The 15412-nt window shown below is 42.5% G+C and overlaps 1 protein-coding gene and 1 long non-coding RNA gene across 2 annotated transcripts in view; both read right to left on the reverse strand.

Moving 5' to 3' along the window:
- The window catches only part of LOC127484203 (uncharacterized), a 187356-nt gene that overhangs the window by 107938 nt on the left and 64006 nt on the right, over positions 1-15412 (reverse strand). The gene's annotated exons all lie outside the window — the stretch shown is intronic.
- Positions 6439-10331, reverse strand: LOC149122002 (uncharacterized). The gene is made up of 3 exons (XR_016221619.1): positions 10269-10331; positions 9141-9248; positions 6439-6500 (listed from the first exon to the last, which is right to left on the reverse strand). It is a non-coding gene; the product is annotated as an uncharacterized LOC149122002 (long non-coding RNA).

The following is a 15412-nucleotide window of genomic DNA, read 5'->3' on the forward strand; positions in this document are numbered from 1 at the left end:
TTGGATTAACGAGTTTTCCATCTCTGAATTGAGTGAGCTCAATGTCAGAGCTAGTCAGGACCTATTGTAGTTTTTGATCTAGTAATAGCATTTACAACTTTTAAACTGATAAAGTGTCTCTGCATTAAGTTCTTTGCAATAGGAACTCACTCTGCTGTCACTCTGCTGATCACCCACTTAGATTTTGACATCGATCAATTTCCTTGAAACTGCCTGCTTTCTGATTGCCCTCCTACACTGTGGTTCCCAGATGAGCTCTTTCCAGTCTCCTTGCTGTGGTTTCTTGCCTTGTCTCTATGACCATGAGTATCTTAAGCCCCCACACGACTGGACATGCAATCTTATGACTTACAGAAGACTCCATACTTTGGGTAGTAAACTCACTCACTCAACAAACATTTTCTAATGGCTATAAAATCTAGATATATAATATCTAGCATTCTAAGGGGGCTGATAGAAAATCTATACATAGGGGCCGGCGCCGTGGCACATTAGGTTAATCCTCCACCTGCAGCGCCCGCATCTCATATGGGTGCCGGTTCTAGTACCTGCTGCTCCTCTTCCAGGCTAGCTCTCTGCTGTGGCCTAGAAAAGCAGTGAATAATGGCCTAAGTGCTTGGGCCCCTCCACCCATGTGGAAGACCAGGAGGAAGCGCCTGGCTCCTGGCTTCAGATCGGCGTAGTCCTGACTGTTGCAGCCATTTGGGGAGTAAACCAACTGAAGTAAGACCTCTCTCACTGTCTGTAACTCTACCTGTCAAATAAATAAATAAAATATTAAAAAAATTAAAATCTATACATAAATAAAAAATAATTAACATAATATCCAGTAGAATGAGGAGCACCATGAAGAAACATAAAATAAGGTTAGAGAATAGGGTGTGTGACTCAGAGAAGGATGTCACTTCAGATAAAGGGGTAAATAAAGAAGATAACATTTGAAAGAGGCCTGAATGAATGACAGAGAGAATGCTATGTGAAGCTCTATGGGGAGAACATACTGGCTAAAGGGCTGAGGTGGTAACCTGCTTGGTAAGACCAAGCGGCAGACACTAGGTCAGGTGGCTAGATGAGAACTGTTAGAGGTAAGAGTAGACAGACAGGCAGGAGCCCAATAGTATGGATATTTGAGGCCAAGTGAGGCACTCTCCTTTCACTCCAACTATGCTGGAAGATGTCAGAGAGGTTTAAATCAGAAAATGATCTCATTTACATTTTTAAAAAGTATTTATTTTCATTTTTAAAATGGTTAATTCATTTCAAAGAGTTAGAGAGATTTTCCATCCACTGGTTTATTCCCCAAGGGCTGCAATGGCCAGGACTGAGCTTAGTCCCAGCCAGGAGCCAGGAGCTTCATCCTGGTTTCCCATGTGGGAGTCAGAGTCCCAAACATTTGGGTCATCTTCTTTTGTTTTCCCCAGGCCATTAAGAGGGAGCTGGATTGGAAGTGGAGCAGCTGGAATGCAACTGGTACCCATATGGAATAGCCAGCATCACAGGCAGCTGCTTTATCCACTATACCACCATGCTGGCCTCTATTTTCACTTTTAATTTGAAAGGAAGAGAAACAGAGATAGAGATCTTCCAACTACTGGTTACTCCTCAAATGCTCACAACAGCCAGGGCTGAGCCAGGCCAAAGCCAGGAACTAGGAACGCAATCTAGGTCTCCTATGTGGGTGGCAGGGATCCCTGTAATTGAGCTATCACCTGTTGCCTCCCAGGATGCACAGAAGTAGGAAGCTGGAATTGGAGGTAGAGCCAGGACTCAAACTAGGCACTCTGATATGAGATATGCAGGACCAAATGCCCAACTCCTGATTTACATTTTTTGGCAGTGAGACCACATAGGAATATATCATCACAGATCAGATAAGAGATAGAAGGTAGTTGGACCCAATGGCTTGTGGTCTGGGTGGTGAGAAGTGGTCCTATTTAGGATAGACATCCTCAGGTTCTACTGGTAGGTGAGATGGGAGAATGTGATAAAAAGAGAGGGGCAAAAATAAGGATGAGAAAACAAGCGTATGAAGATGTGCTCCTCATCAGCCACTCATTTTAAGGACCAAGGCTCTAGGCCAATTAGATCTAAGCCTAGATTCTCAAACCATCCACTAATCATCTTGCCAAATAATAGACAAAAGCAAAGGAAGAAATGATGTTTCACACATTTACTCCTTGTGAACTGATCCAGTGACAGTAAACTCCAAGGAAGATAGTACTAGAGATTTGTGAGTGCTCTGTGGGACCCCTAAACAACCAGAAATTACTTTTGATCATGAACTAAAGAAAAAACAAAGGCTCTTGATACACCAGTAAATAGGTAGCACTAAGCCACCTCTCTCATCTCCAATCTCAAGTCCAGAAGCCCATTGCTAATCAACAATGTCATTCTCATTCGTTGAGACTGGAGTTTACTAAGTTTAGTTCTTCAAAATCAGATGCACCATTAGGTGTCCTCTGTCAATCTCCTGTCTTTGACAGCTCTCAGCCACATTATAGATGAAGCAGGAAAGGAAATATATGTGTTAACTCTTTTTTTTTTTTTTTTTGACAGACAGAGTTAGACATTGAGAGACAGAGAGACAGAGAGAGAGGTCTTCCTTTCCGTTGGTTCACCCTCCAAATGGCAGCTATGGCCAGTGCACTGCATTGATCCGAAGTCAGGAGCCAGGTGCTTCCTCCTGGTCTCTCATGAGGGTGCAGGGCCCAAGCACTTGGGCCATCTTCCACTGCACTCCCTGGCCACAGCAGAGAGCTGGACTGGAAGAGGAACAACCGGGACAGAATCCGGCGCCCCAACCGGGACTAGAACCCAGGGTGCCAGCACCGCAGGTGGAGGATTAGCCAAGTGAGCCACGGTGCCAGCCAAAGTTCATCTTTGATAACAGTGTTAATCACACTCACGCATACCCAGGCATCCAGTGCTTTCTATGGTCACCTAACTACTCTACTCTGCTGCCATTCCTGAGTGATTCTATGCATCTCACATCTTTGCTTACCTCTTTCCCAATCAAGACTCCAATTTCCCATTCTTCCCACACATAAATACTAAGTGGTAACAAATTAAGCCATATATACTTAATCCTACCAAGGATTTCCATAATATTGTTAAAGTCATATGCTAATAATGGAAATTTCTGGAATTGTGACAGAACTTCCTGGGAGAAAGTTACTTCTGGTCTGGGAGAGGAGGGGCTTTTAGCACTTTTTCAAGTGTTACATCAGATGATAGGCAACCATTCAGGTAGGTCACCCCCTATCATTGCACACCATAGAAAGCCAGTCCTTCTCTGCTTATGCCTGAAATGAAAGAAGCAAGTCTTTCCAAGGGCCATGTTTGACAATCTTTGGAATAGAAGAAAATAAATGTATCATCTTGATTTTTGCAAAACTCTTCTACTAATTCTACATACACAACCTCTTGACATCCAGATATCACTTGGAATGGATGACATTCATACCAACCTACAGGATGAAGAGGCTCAGAAGGGAAATTTCTTAACCGTGTATAGTATTCTGACCACATCCTACCCAGAAAGGATGGGCTGAGCTGTGGGTCACTGTCCAAGGCATCTAAATGCAGACTTTTTTTTTTTTTTGGTTGTTTATTTTATTTGGGGCTATGCACTTGGACTTTTGAGAAAATTCTCTGTCACCATTATCAAGACAATCTTTCTTACACTTTGGGGAGTTTACTAACCCCACCCACACAAATAGAATGACTCATACTGGAGGGGTCTGGGTTAGTGTCTGGTAAAGCAATGAGATTAAACAACTGCTTTAAAAAGCAATGTCCTAAATTGTCCCTGAAGCAACTGCCTCTAGGAAGAAAGGCCCAGAGGGCATCCAGATACTATTTCATGATACATCAAACAGGACCCAGCAGTAAACAATGGTGCACTCAAATTGTGTAATATGAGGAGAGCTTATGATAAAGGGACTCTTTTTCAGAGAAGTGTTCAGGGCGTGGGGCAACCACAAGGAAGAAATGAAGCACTTGGATCTAGCAACAGTGGTACTCCCCTTACTATCTCCAGGCCTGAAGAGGCCAAAGGAAGGAGCTGTTTCCAAGGAGAGAGTTTTGAGGAGAAAGTCCCTGCCAAGAGGCAGGAGCTATGACTCACAGTACTAGGACCCAGATAGTCCACATTGTCCCCACAGGAAAGAAACAAAAGGAATAAATACCCCCAACTTCACTCTAAGCTGCTTGTCAGACCTGCTGGTGCCTCCAAGTGGCCAATTCCAACAGGAAGCCAACAGCAAGGAAGCCCAGTGATAGGGCACAGGACTGGGTAGAGAAGAATGAAACATAGCAGATTTGTTCCATGAGTAGACAATCAAGTTACTCTAATTTCTGAAAAACAAAACCTTTTTTGAAGCCCTCTCTAGCCAGAAACTTATATAACTACATATATTTACTTTTCTATTAAATAACCTGTTTTCTTTTTCTCTTTTCCCAGACTATCCATGCACTCCTTAAAAGAGTGTGTCTAAATCCAGAGTAGTAAGTATATTCTTATCTCACATGTCAGTTCCAATCAATGAGTTGGACCTGACTGCAATGTTGTGGCTCAGCAGAACCAGTGCTTGCATGGATTCTGGAAACGTGAGAGCCATGGAAAACTCCTATTCGTATCTACATGTACCAGGACAAAACAAAGAATGAAGGTCATTATCCATATGATCTGGTGAAAAATAAATTTTTCAAAAAAAATTCCCTTTAAGTATGTCCATGTGATGATACCTTTGTATCATGTGGGAGCATGAATAGAATGGCTTGATAGTTCTGATTTTATTGTCCTGATGGTTTTCAGGTTCACATGAACAAATGGCATTGGTGATCTTACAAAATGACTTGTTACTTGTATGTTTACTCTCAAAATCTATGCCATTCAATTAGAATTAATTGAAAGGTGCTGCCATGGATCTCAAGGCTAATTCTTGGATACAATGAAAATGATGTATCTAGGGGCAGGCGCTGTGGCATAGTGGGTGAGGCCACTGCCTGCAGTGCCACCATCCCATATGGGCACTAGTTTGAGTCCTGGCTGCTCCACTCCAATCCAGCTTTCTGCTATGGCCTGGGAAAGCAATAGGAGATGGCCCAAGTCCTTGGGCCCCAGCACCTACAAGGGAGACCTGGAGGAAGCTCCTGCCTCCTGGCTTTGGACTGGCACAGCTCCAACCATTGTGGCCATCTGGGGAGTGAATCAGCAGATGGAAGACCTCTCTCTCTCTGCCTCTCTGCAACTCTGTCTTTAAAGTAAATAAATATATCTTTAAAAAATTGATGTATCTGGTAAGCATCACTTAGGCATTTCAATAATCCTATTAACGTACCAGGCAGCAAGTTAAGTGCTTTATAAGCATCTCATTAATCATCACCCCCAACCTGTGAGGGAGGAATTATCATGCTCATATTACAGATAAGACCCAAAGAAGTACAGTAACTCATCTTCTAACCACAAGGTAGTAATTAAAAGAGCTTGGATACAAGGCTAGATCTTTCTTACATCAAAGCTCATGCTTTGTACCATTAGATCTGTGCCTGTAAAAGAAACAGCAGTTCTACTGAATAATTCATTTGCTTTTATGTTTTGCACCTGACTCCCCAGAGACATTAAGCAGAAATTACAATTTATTTTCAAAACCAGTACATTCCCGTACATAATGTTGGTCTTAAGGTATGAAAAGCAAAGTATTAAAGGTCCTTTTCTCTACCTTTATACTGTGAATATGAGTTAATGAGCAAACAAATGATAGGTGCAATACTTGTCACATATGTATCACCCATGGTTCCATCAAGAAACAAGCAACACTCTCAAATTGGGTAATTGAGGATAGGAGATGAATAAACTGTTTGTTGAGGTGTGAACAGCATTTAAGAAAGCCAACCCCTAGGCTAATCCTCCGCCTTGCAGCGCCAGCACACTGGGTTCTAGTCCGGGTTGGGGCGCCGGATTCTGTCCCGGTTGCTCCTCTTCCAGGCCAGCTCTCTGCTGTGGCCAGGGAGTGCAGTGGAGGATGGCCCAAGTGCTTGGGCCCTGCACCCCATGGGAGACCAGGAGAAGCATCTGGCTCCTGCCATCGGATCAGCGCGGTGCATGGGGCCGCAGCGCGCCGGCCGTGACGGCCATTGGAGGGTGAACCAACGGCAAAGGAAGACCTTTCTCTCTGTCTCTCTCTCTCACTGTCCACTCTGCCTGTCAAAAAAATAAAAAATAAAAAGAAAGAAAGCCAACCAACACAGTATTCAGGAAAACCAACAATAAACCATTACTACCTAAAGTCTATGTAGTAGGGAAGGAGCAAGGGAGAGAACACTTGCTGAAACCAGAGAGGGCAGCTCTATGGAAAAGGCAGCGGATGGAAGCTGTGGTATCTGTAGTGGCAGTCAGTTTACAGTGACCCAACAGGGAGAAAGTGACTTCACACAGCTCCTACCTTCCAAGGTGAGGGGAAGGTCATCCACTGATGCAGTCCATACAGGGAAGTTGCCTGGGGTGCAAACAAATGATATTATGCACATTATTTATGTGCTATTGGGGAAAAGACCAAGGACAGCCATATGCATAAAGTTAAGTCAAGGGGGATAAGGTTGACTAATGCAGGACTTCTCTGAATCAGACAAGCACTTAAAACCAGTTATATCCATGGCTGGCACCGCGGCTCACTTGGCTAATCCTCCACCTGCGGTGCCAGCACCCCGGGGTTCGATTCCCGGTTGGGGCGCCAGATTCTGTCCCAGTTGCTCCTCTTCCAGTCCAGCTCTCTGCTGTGGCCTGGGAGGGCAGTGGAGGATGGCCCAAGTGCTTGGGCCCTGCACCTGCATGGGAGACCAGGAGCCTGGCTCCTGGCTTCAGATCGGCGCAGCGCGCCAGCCGTAGTGACCATTTAAGGGGTGAACCAACGGAAAAGAAGACCTTTCTCTTTCTCTCTCTCACTGTCTAACTCTGCCTATCAAAAAAAAAAATTAAAAAAAAAAGTTATATCCTCAAGGTAGAAGAAATGCCCCACCCCAGGCCCAGGCAGGACATGTGTCTCTCCCAGCACCAGTTCAAATAAAGTAACTCAATATTGAATTTTATTCTGGGATTTTCTTTGTGCCATGGCCAAGGATGTAGCAACAATATCATGAAGTTAGCCCAAAGCAAACAGGCACTTATCAAGAACTTGTGCTTGATTATAAAGATTGCTAGGTTAGTAACCCAGGAACTGGCATTTAGAATCTCAGTATTGGGGCCAGTGCTGTGGCACAGTGGGTAAAGCCCCCACCTGCAGTGTCAGCATCCCATATGAGCACTGATTCAAGACCAGGCTGCTCTGCTTACAATCCAGCTCTCTGCTGTGTACTGGGAAAGCAGTAGAAAAAGGTGCCTGAACCCATGTGGGAGACCCAGAAGAAGCTCCTGGCTCCTAGCTTTGGATTGACCCAGATCTGGCCATTGTGGCCATTTGGGGAGAGAACCAGTAGATGGAAGACCTCTTTCTCTATCTGCCTCTGCCTCTCTGTAGCTCTGCCTTTCAAATAAATACACAAAAATCTTAAAAAAAAGAATCTCAGTATTATGAACAAAGATCAAGGGTAATCTTAATTCCAGGGCTACTTTTTTTTTTTTTTTTTTTTGACAGGCAGAGTGGACAGTGAGAGAGAGAGAGACAGAGAGAAAAGTCTTCCTTTGCCGTTGCTTCACCCTCCAATAGCCGACGCAGCCGGCACGCTGCTGCCAGAGCACCGCGCTGATCTGAAGGCGGGAGCCAGGTGCTTCTCCTGGTCTCCCATGGGGTGCAGGGCCCAAGCACTTGGGCCATCCTCCACTGCACTCCTGGGCCACAGCAGAGAGCTGGCGTGGAAGAGGGGCAACTGGGACAGAATCCGGTGCCCCGACCGGGACTAGAACCCGGTGTGCCGGCGCCGCAAGGCGGAGGATTAGCCTAGTGAGCCACGATGCTGGCTCCAGGGCTACTTCTATGAGCTATAGAATTTAACTTTTGAGACTGATTTTAAACCATGATTTATTAAGTGCCTACCATGTCCCAAATACCTGTGTACCAATCACCAAGCTCATCCCACCACTCCTGGGCACACTGTACCCTTTTCTGCAGTTATGACTTCGAATATGCTGTTCCCACTCCATGATTTCCCTTTCCTGACTCAGTTTGATAAATTGCTTCTCTTACTTCAAAACCTGTCTAGTTATCACATCCTCTGGGAGGCCTTTCTGAGTCCTGCCACATAGACTAAAGGGCTCACTCCCTGAAACCTCTTGACCCATCCTGCTATGGTAACAGGCATCAATATAGGGAAATAAATTTATTTACATGTCTGTTTCTCAGCTGTTAAGGAGCTAGTGCTTAGCTGGAAGAGGTTAGTTCTCATTGAATTTTAATATATAAGTTTCTTTGAAAAACACTGTGTTGGGCATCTTGGGACTGGGTGTGGGAGTGGGAGTGATGTGGGAAGAAAGAGGCAGATAAATAAAGGGTAAATAATGTACCCAATCCCTGCCCCTAAAGGCAAGATTAACCTACAAAATGGAGAATGCACAGTTAAATGCAGATTTCAAATAAGCATATGAAAATTTTTATATCATATGTCATCAGAAAAATGAAAGTTAAATAATGAAATATGACAACATACTCAATAGAATGGCCAAAATTCAAAACATTGACAACACCAAATGCAGACAATGATATGGCATAACACAAATTCTCTTTCAGGGGCTGGCGCTGTGTCACAGTAGGTTAATCCTCTGCCCGCAGCACCAGCATCCCATATGGGTGCCGGTTCTAATCCCGGCGGCTCCTCTTCCAATCCAACTCTCTGCTATGGCCTGGGAAAGCAGTAGAAGATGGCCCAAATCCTTGGGCCCCTGCACCCACATGGGAGACCCAGAAGAAGCACCTGGCTCCTGGCTTTGGATCGGCGCAGCTCCAGCCATTGTGGCCAACTAGGGAGTGAACCAACGGATGGAAGACCTCTCTCTGTCTCTCCCTCTCACCGTCTGTAACTATACCTCTCAAATAAATAAATAAAATATTTTTTAAAAAATTCTCTTTCACTGATGGTGGAAATGCAAAATGGTATAACTGCTTTGGAGGACTGTCAGTTTCTTACAAAACTAAGCATACTCTTACCATATGATCCAGCGATGAATCCTACTCCTTAGTGTGTATACAGGGTTGTTTTTAGGAGCTTTACTGATAACTGGCAAAATCTCGAAACAACCAAGTTTCCTTCTTCCACTAAAGAAGGCAAATAAATAAATGATCTATGGTACATCCAGACAATGGAATACTATTCAGGACTAAAGAGAAGTAAGCTATAAAGTCATGAAAAGACATGAAAGAAATTTAAATGCACATTATCAAGTAAAAGAAACCATCCAAAAAAGGCTGCATATTATCTAGTCTAACTAAATGACATTCTGGAAAATCGAAAACCATGTGAAGATCATTGGTTTCCAGGGCCTGGGGGTGGGAAAGGATTAATTAAGTGAAGAACAGGGGACATTTAGGGCAGTGAAATACTCTGTGTAATACTACAACAGTGGACACATGTCATTATACATTTATTCAAATTCAGAGGATGGATAACACCAAGGATGAACCCTAATGTAAGCTATTGATTTGGGGTGACCACCATAGGTCAATTCAGTCTTGTCAATTATAACAAATGTACCATCTGGTGGGGGATGTTGTTAGTGGGACAGTCTATGCATGTATGGGGCCTGGGGGAGGGGGTACATGAGAAACACTTGCCCCTTCCTCTCAAATTTTGTGAACATAAAACTACTCTTAAATAGTCTTTAAATTTTTTTAATTTCAGATGAGCAACAAATACTTTTTAATCAAGCTTTTTAAAGTATGTCTCACTCAAAATAGATTCAACTACTGCATGGAGAATATATATACTAAAAAATTATGTGTGTTTATCTGAAATTTAAATTTAACTGAGTGTCTCAAATTCAAATTTGCTAAATCTGACAACTCTACTCTAAGGACTCATACTCCAGCTGCTGAGATAAGATGTGAATCCAGGGGGCTTGTGTTTTAAGGCAGAACATGCTATGAATACAGGAGTGGTGCATTCAGGGAGTGCTAAGGTAGAGCCAGGGGGCATAGCCCTGCAAGGTCCCCTCCTTTTTCTATCAGCACAGAGCTTCCTGCCAGCAAGCGTGGCTTCTCTCTTGTCACTTGGGCTTGCAGAAGCAAGGGATGCTTGAAAAAGAAGATCTGGGTTTAAGTCCTAGGTAGACTACTTACAAACTGTGTGGCTTTCAGGAAATCAACAAATTTCTCTAATCTTCATTCTCTGTTTCTGTTACTGAAAAATTCAGAAAAAAAATTTAAAGGAAGGGTAAATCTTTTTATATACTTAGGGAATCATATAAAACCCACTCTAAGAAAAACTACACTCCTCCTGAACTGTCATCCACTGCCCTCCTTTTCTGCCTCCCTGCCACTGACAGATACTGGGCTAATGCTTATCCCAAGATCCATCTCTCAGAATCCTCTATGTCACAGGTCTGTAAACATTGTCTATAAAGGATCCTAGAGGAAATATTTTAGGCTTTGCAGGACATAAAAATTTCCAAATCAAATTATTTTGGACTTTCTGAGTTTCTGTTGCAGCCACTCCATGTTTTGACTGTAGTGTGATACAAAGACAACATCTCAACGAGTGTGGCTATGTTCCAATGCAATTGCACTTGTAGATACCGAAAGTAGAATCTATATAATTTTCCATGTGTCATAAAACTATTAATCCAATTTTTTAAAAAATGTTATGGAAATGAAAAAACCATTCTTCACTAGGGCCATAAAAAATAGGAAGATCGGGTTTGGCTGTGGTTTGCCTACCCCTGTTCTATAGAACTGACTTTTTAAACTCTGATAGCCATCTCCTACTAATTGTCACTGACAGCAGAGTTAGGAAAAGGGCTGGTCTGAGTTCTTATCCTGCCTTGGCCCCTGTCATTAACTTGCTGTGTGAATCCAGGGAAATTATGTCAATACTTCCTGTCTCATCCTTCAGCAGTTTAAAATCAGACTCATGGTGAAGGGCCATTATATTTAGCAAGTGCTAAATAAAGTGGCTGGGAAATACAAATGAGAAAAATAAGAACACACACTAGTGATGGCCTAAGTGTTGAGTAATATTGAAAATCATAGAGCAAGATAAAAAGAGAAATCAAATAAATTTCCCTGTAAATGTTCCACAGCACTTTTTTTTTTTTTTACTTCATGGAAAGCAGAATAATGTGTGAGGTCATTTTTCCTTTACATATAATTAACTTTCATGGAGTTTGCCAAAAAGGGGAAGTTTCTCTTAACAGAGAAGTTCTGATGCTTGACGGAGGCTAAAGGAAGTATTTTTCTCACAAAGTCCATTTCTGTCTCTTCCTCTTTTTCCTACCCTAATCCCAACCTGGGTCTCAGGCTACTCCCAACATATCCAACTCTACTCATAGTAGGCTAGTCCCCACTGAGTCTTTTCTTTTCTGGACTGTAAGGCTAACAAATACCAAGTATACTGCAAAGTTAAGAACCCAATACAAAGTGAGTGCTTAAAAATCATTGTTTTGATGAGATGTTATCAAGAAGACAGAAAAAAAAATTAAAACCCTAAAAACTAACCAAAGGACAAAGTTCCCCATAAACAGCAGCACAGAATAAACAAGTATAGAAAAGAAGGTGCTTGCTTCAATAACCTGTACAGCTCTGCTGGTGAGACACAGCAACCCACTCTAAATGACAATCCTAGGGAGCTTACAAAACGAGCTCTCCAGGTGACATGAGGGAAAAGATCAAGTTTTGATGGAAGTAGAAAGCATCCGCCAGAATGGAATGATAATTAGAGATAATTATATTCAATTATGAGGGTGCCAGAGCACCAGTGTCTACCCAGCAAGTTACAGTAGAGTCAACCTCATTTTTAATCACTTAAAATGTGCCATTTTTATTTCTTGGTTGATGAATCTTTCACAATTGCAATGTATTTACAGAGCATTTTGGTTCAACCAAAGTCAAATAAAGAAAAAAAAGATACTAGAGCTCCTAAGATCTTCACGTTCCTTCAAATGTTCAAGTGGCTTGACAGAAGCTATTTGGAACATGAGAGAACACTCGAATTCAAGACTTGGTCCTGGCTCTTTGCAGGAAAGTAAATATGAACACAAAACTTCTTTGAGTCTCCTTCAGATGTAGAATAGGGATAATGTTCTGTCCTATTTACCATACATACACTGTTGTGAACCTCCTACAACAATACTACATGCAGGGGCTGGCGCTGTGGTGTAGCAGGTAAAGCTGCTGCCTGCAGTGCCAGCATCCCATATGGGCACCCATTTGAGACCCAGCTGCTCCTCTTCTGATCCAGCTCTCTGCTGTGGCCTGGGAAAGCAGAAGATGGCCCAAGTCCTTGGGCCCCTCCACCCACATGGGAGACCTGGAGAAGGCTCCTGGCTCCTGGCTTCGGATCAGTGAAGCTCCGGCCATTGCAGCCAACTGAGGAGTGAACCAGCAGATGGAAGACCTCTATCTCTCTCTCTGCCTCTCTTTCTCTCTCTGTATAACTCTGACTTTCAAATAAATAAATAAATATTTAAAAAAGATAACATTCAAATTACAAAAGTGTAAGTGTTTTATGATTACTGTTGATATTGAAACTCATATACTCATTCAGGTCAATTGCTAAGCTGTTGGAAATCTAACTGTTGAACAGATGACTTGTGAGGGTTAACAAGCACATGTCTTGGTCACCACTTAGGCCTGGTGAGTCAGAGCCTCTTAGCACGAGGCCCAGATCATGGGCTCCTTGGGTCCTCCTCATCTGACTTGCACAGCAGGAGCTTCCAAGTTAAAGAAATCTGGGATTGAATCCCATTTGTACCCCTTTCTCACTAAGCAAGTTCCTTATCCTGTACAAGCCTCAGTTTCTCCATCTCTAAAATTGGAAAATAGCACTGCTTTTCCAGGGTATAGGCCAAGAAATCACAATCTCTGTTACATAGTAGATTTTTCTAAAATATGGAGTATTGTGAAGGGAAGGGCATTAACCTGTATAGCTATCTGCAAAGGTATGTGGAGATAGTTTAGGGGGAAAATATGCCAGATTCATCCCTACTTCTTGAATAAAAATCCAAAAGGCATGACCCACTGATAATGGGATTTGTATCTAAAAATGATAGCACTTTTTAAAAAGATTTATTTTGTATTTACTTGAAAGGCAGAGTTGGAGGGTGGCAGAGAGGGAGAGGAAAGGAGGGAGGGAGGGAGGGAGAGAGGGAAGGAGGGAGAAAGGGAGAGGGAGGGAGGGAGGGAGGGAGGGAGAGAGAGACAGACAGACAGACAGACAGGAGAGAGAGAATGATCTTCCGTATGCTGGTTCACTCCCCAAATGGCCGCAACAGCTAGGGCTGAGCCAGGTCAAAGCCAGGACCCCAGAGCTTTTTCCAGGTCTCCCGCTTGGGTGCAGGGGCCCAAGCACTTGGGCCATCTTCCACTGCTTTCCCAGGTGCACTAGCAGGGAGATGGATTGCAAGTGGAACAGCCTTGTCTTGAACCAGTGCCCATATGGGATGCCAGCATCTCAGGTGAAGGCTTAACCTGTTATGCCACAAAGCCAGTCCCAAACAACAGCACATTATAAACCCACTTCTTTTAGTTAATTTTATTATTGTAATATAACCACTGAGACATCAGAAAGGAAGTTTTGATAGTTTGGCCTAAACTGACCATATGGCTTCCCCAATCTTATTTCTCCCATATTTGAAATTGCCAACACCTAATCTCTCAACCCTGCTTTTTTGTCTACCACAGTAAAACATTTCCAAACTTCTGTCTCACTTTGTCCTTACATTCAATCTAACGCCCTAGTCAAACTAAACATATCACTATTTACCAAAGTTACCCTCTTGCTGGAAAATGACACTACCTTGAATCACGTATGCTGGAAACAAACACGGAGACACTGAGATTTCTGTGCAGAAGGTTTAATGGGGAATACTCTCAGGAGTACCCATGATGGAGTGGGAAAAGTAGGGAAAAAGGAGATGTTGAATCCTGAAGTATCAACAACCGAGGACTCTGATGAAACCATGTGAGGTTTTGGAGCTGGGATGACCCTTCAAGGTTGTCATAAGTTAGGCGAAGAGACTGTGAACTCCATTCATGGACCAGTAACTGGAGGTGGGCTTCCTCCAAGGATAGCAAAAAACCTTTGGATTTTGTAAGAGTGTTCTTAGAGAGGGGCTCAGTTGAGATCCATCAATGCTCTCTGCTACTGGGGAATATATGTCTACTGCAGAGGGTCATCTGGTCAGCACCATCATGTCCACTACTTCACTACCCTGCCTTTAAGACAAGTCCTTACTATTGCCTCACCACAAGGCCACTCTGACCTTGCATCCTCTCCCTTTTCATACTTGAGATACAGCTACCATACCCACAAGGCAACTCCGGTTGCCTCTTGCTGTTATCACTGACTTCAGAGGTCAAATCCTATATCCTTGGTGATACTTCTCAAAATTCCAAAGAATGTAGAGATCGAGAAAGCTATACCCCTTAAACACATGCAGTGATGTGTGCTCTTCTTCTACTTAAAATTTCCAAGACCTAGCATATTTAAGTATCTTAGTGCTTCCTAGTCTGGTTCCTCATTTTGTTTACAGGAAAGAATATTTCACTGGTAAAGCAACAACTCTGTTCTTACATAATATCCATTAGAGTTTTCATTTCCTATATTTGCTCAATGATTTTTCTTTATCAAGTATTCTCTTGAAGATATAATAAGAAGTTCTATATTCTGAAAGGAAAACTCAGACAAGACAGAAGAGCAGGATCAAATCAAAAAGAAACATTACAAATTACACAAAAGTATCAACTATAAACTAAGATTTCCAAGAGAAATATAATACAGTATAATACACCTATCCAGTTCTCTTATGAAGAAATGAAGATTAATGTCATCATTTCACATATTGAAATGATTTCTTAGATCAAAAATATGAAAATTATTGCTTTATAATACGTAAATTGCATGAATGAAAAAAATTGAATGAAGGAAGCCACATGTCTCTACCAAATGGAAGACATACAGGTATGAAAGGTAAATATATATATATTTATATGTACAGTTATAAATATAGAAAATAAATTATATATTTATTTTATATGCATTATATTCATACACATCTACATTATCAACATTAATTATACATAAATATTTGTGTACAAATATATGCATCAGAGGAATATATGCACATATACTCCTTAACAAATCACACTTAGATGCTGTTTTTTGGAAAGCCGTACCGTTTCACTCTGACAACCATCAAAAAGAGAAGGGCTCAAGTATTTCCTGCTCTAAGCCAACAGTATGGCTGTCTATACCTGGTCCTCCCGTG

The sequence above is a fragment of the Oryctolagus cuniculus genome, chromosome 15 (genome assembly GCF_051225735.1).
Source record: "Oryctolagus cuniculus isolate XC-2025 breed Fujian yellow rabbit chromosome 15, ASM5122573v1, whole genome shotgun sequence".
NCBI lineage: Eukaryota > Metazoa > Chordata > Mammalia > Lagomorpha > Leporidae > Oryctolagus > Oryctolagus cuniculus.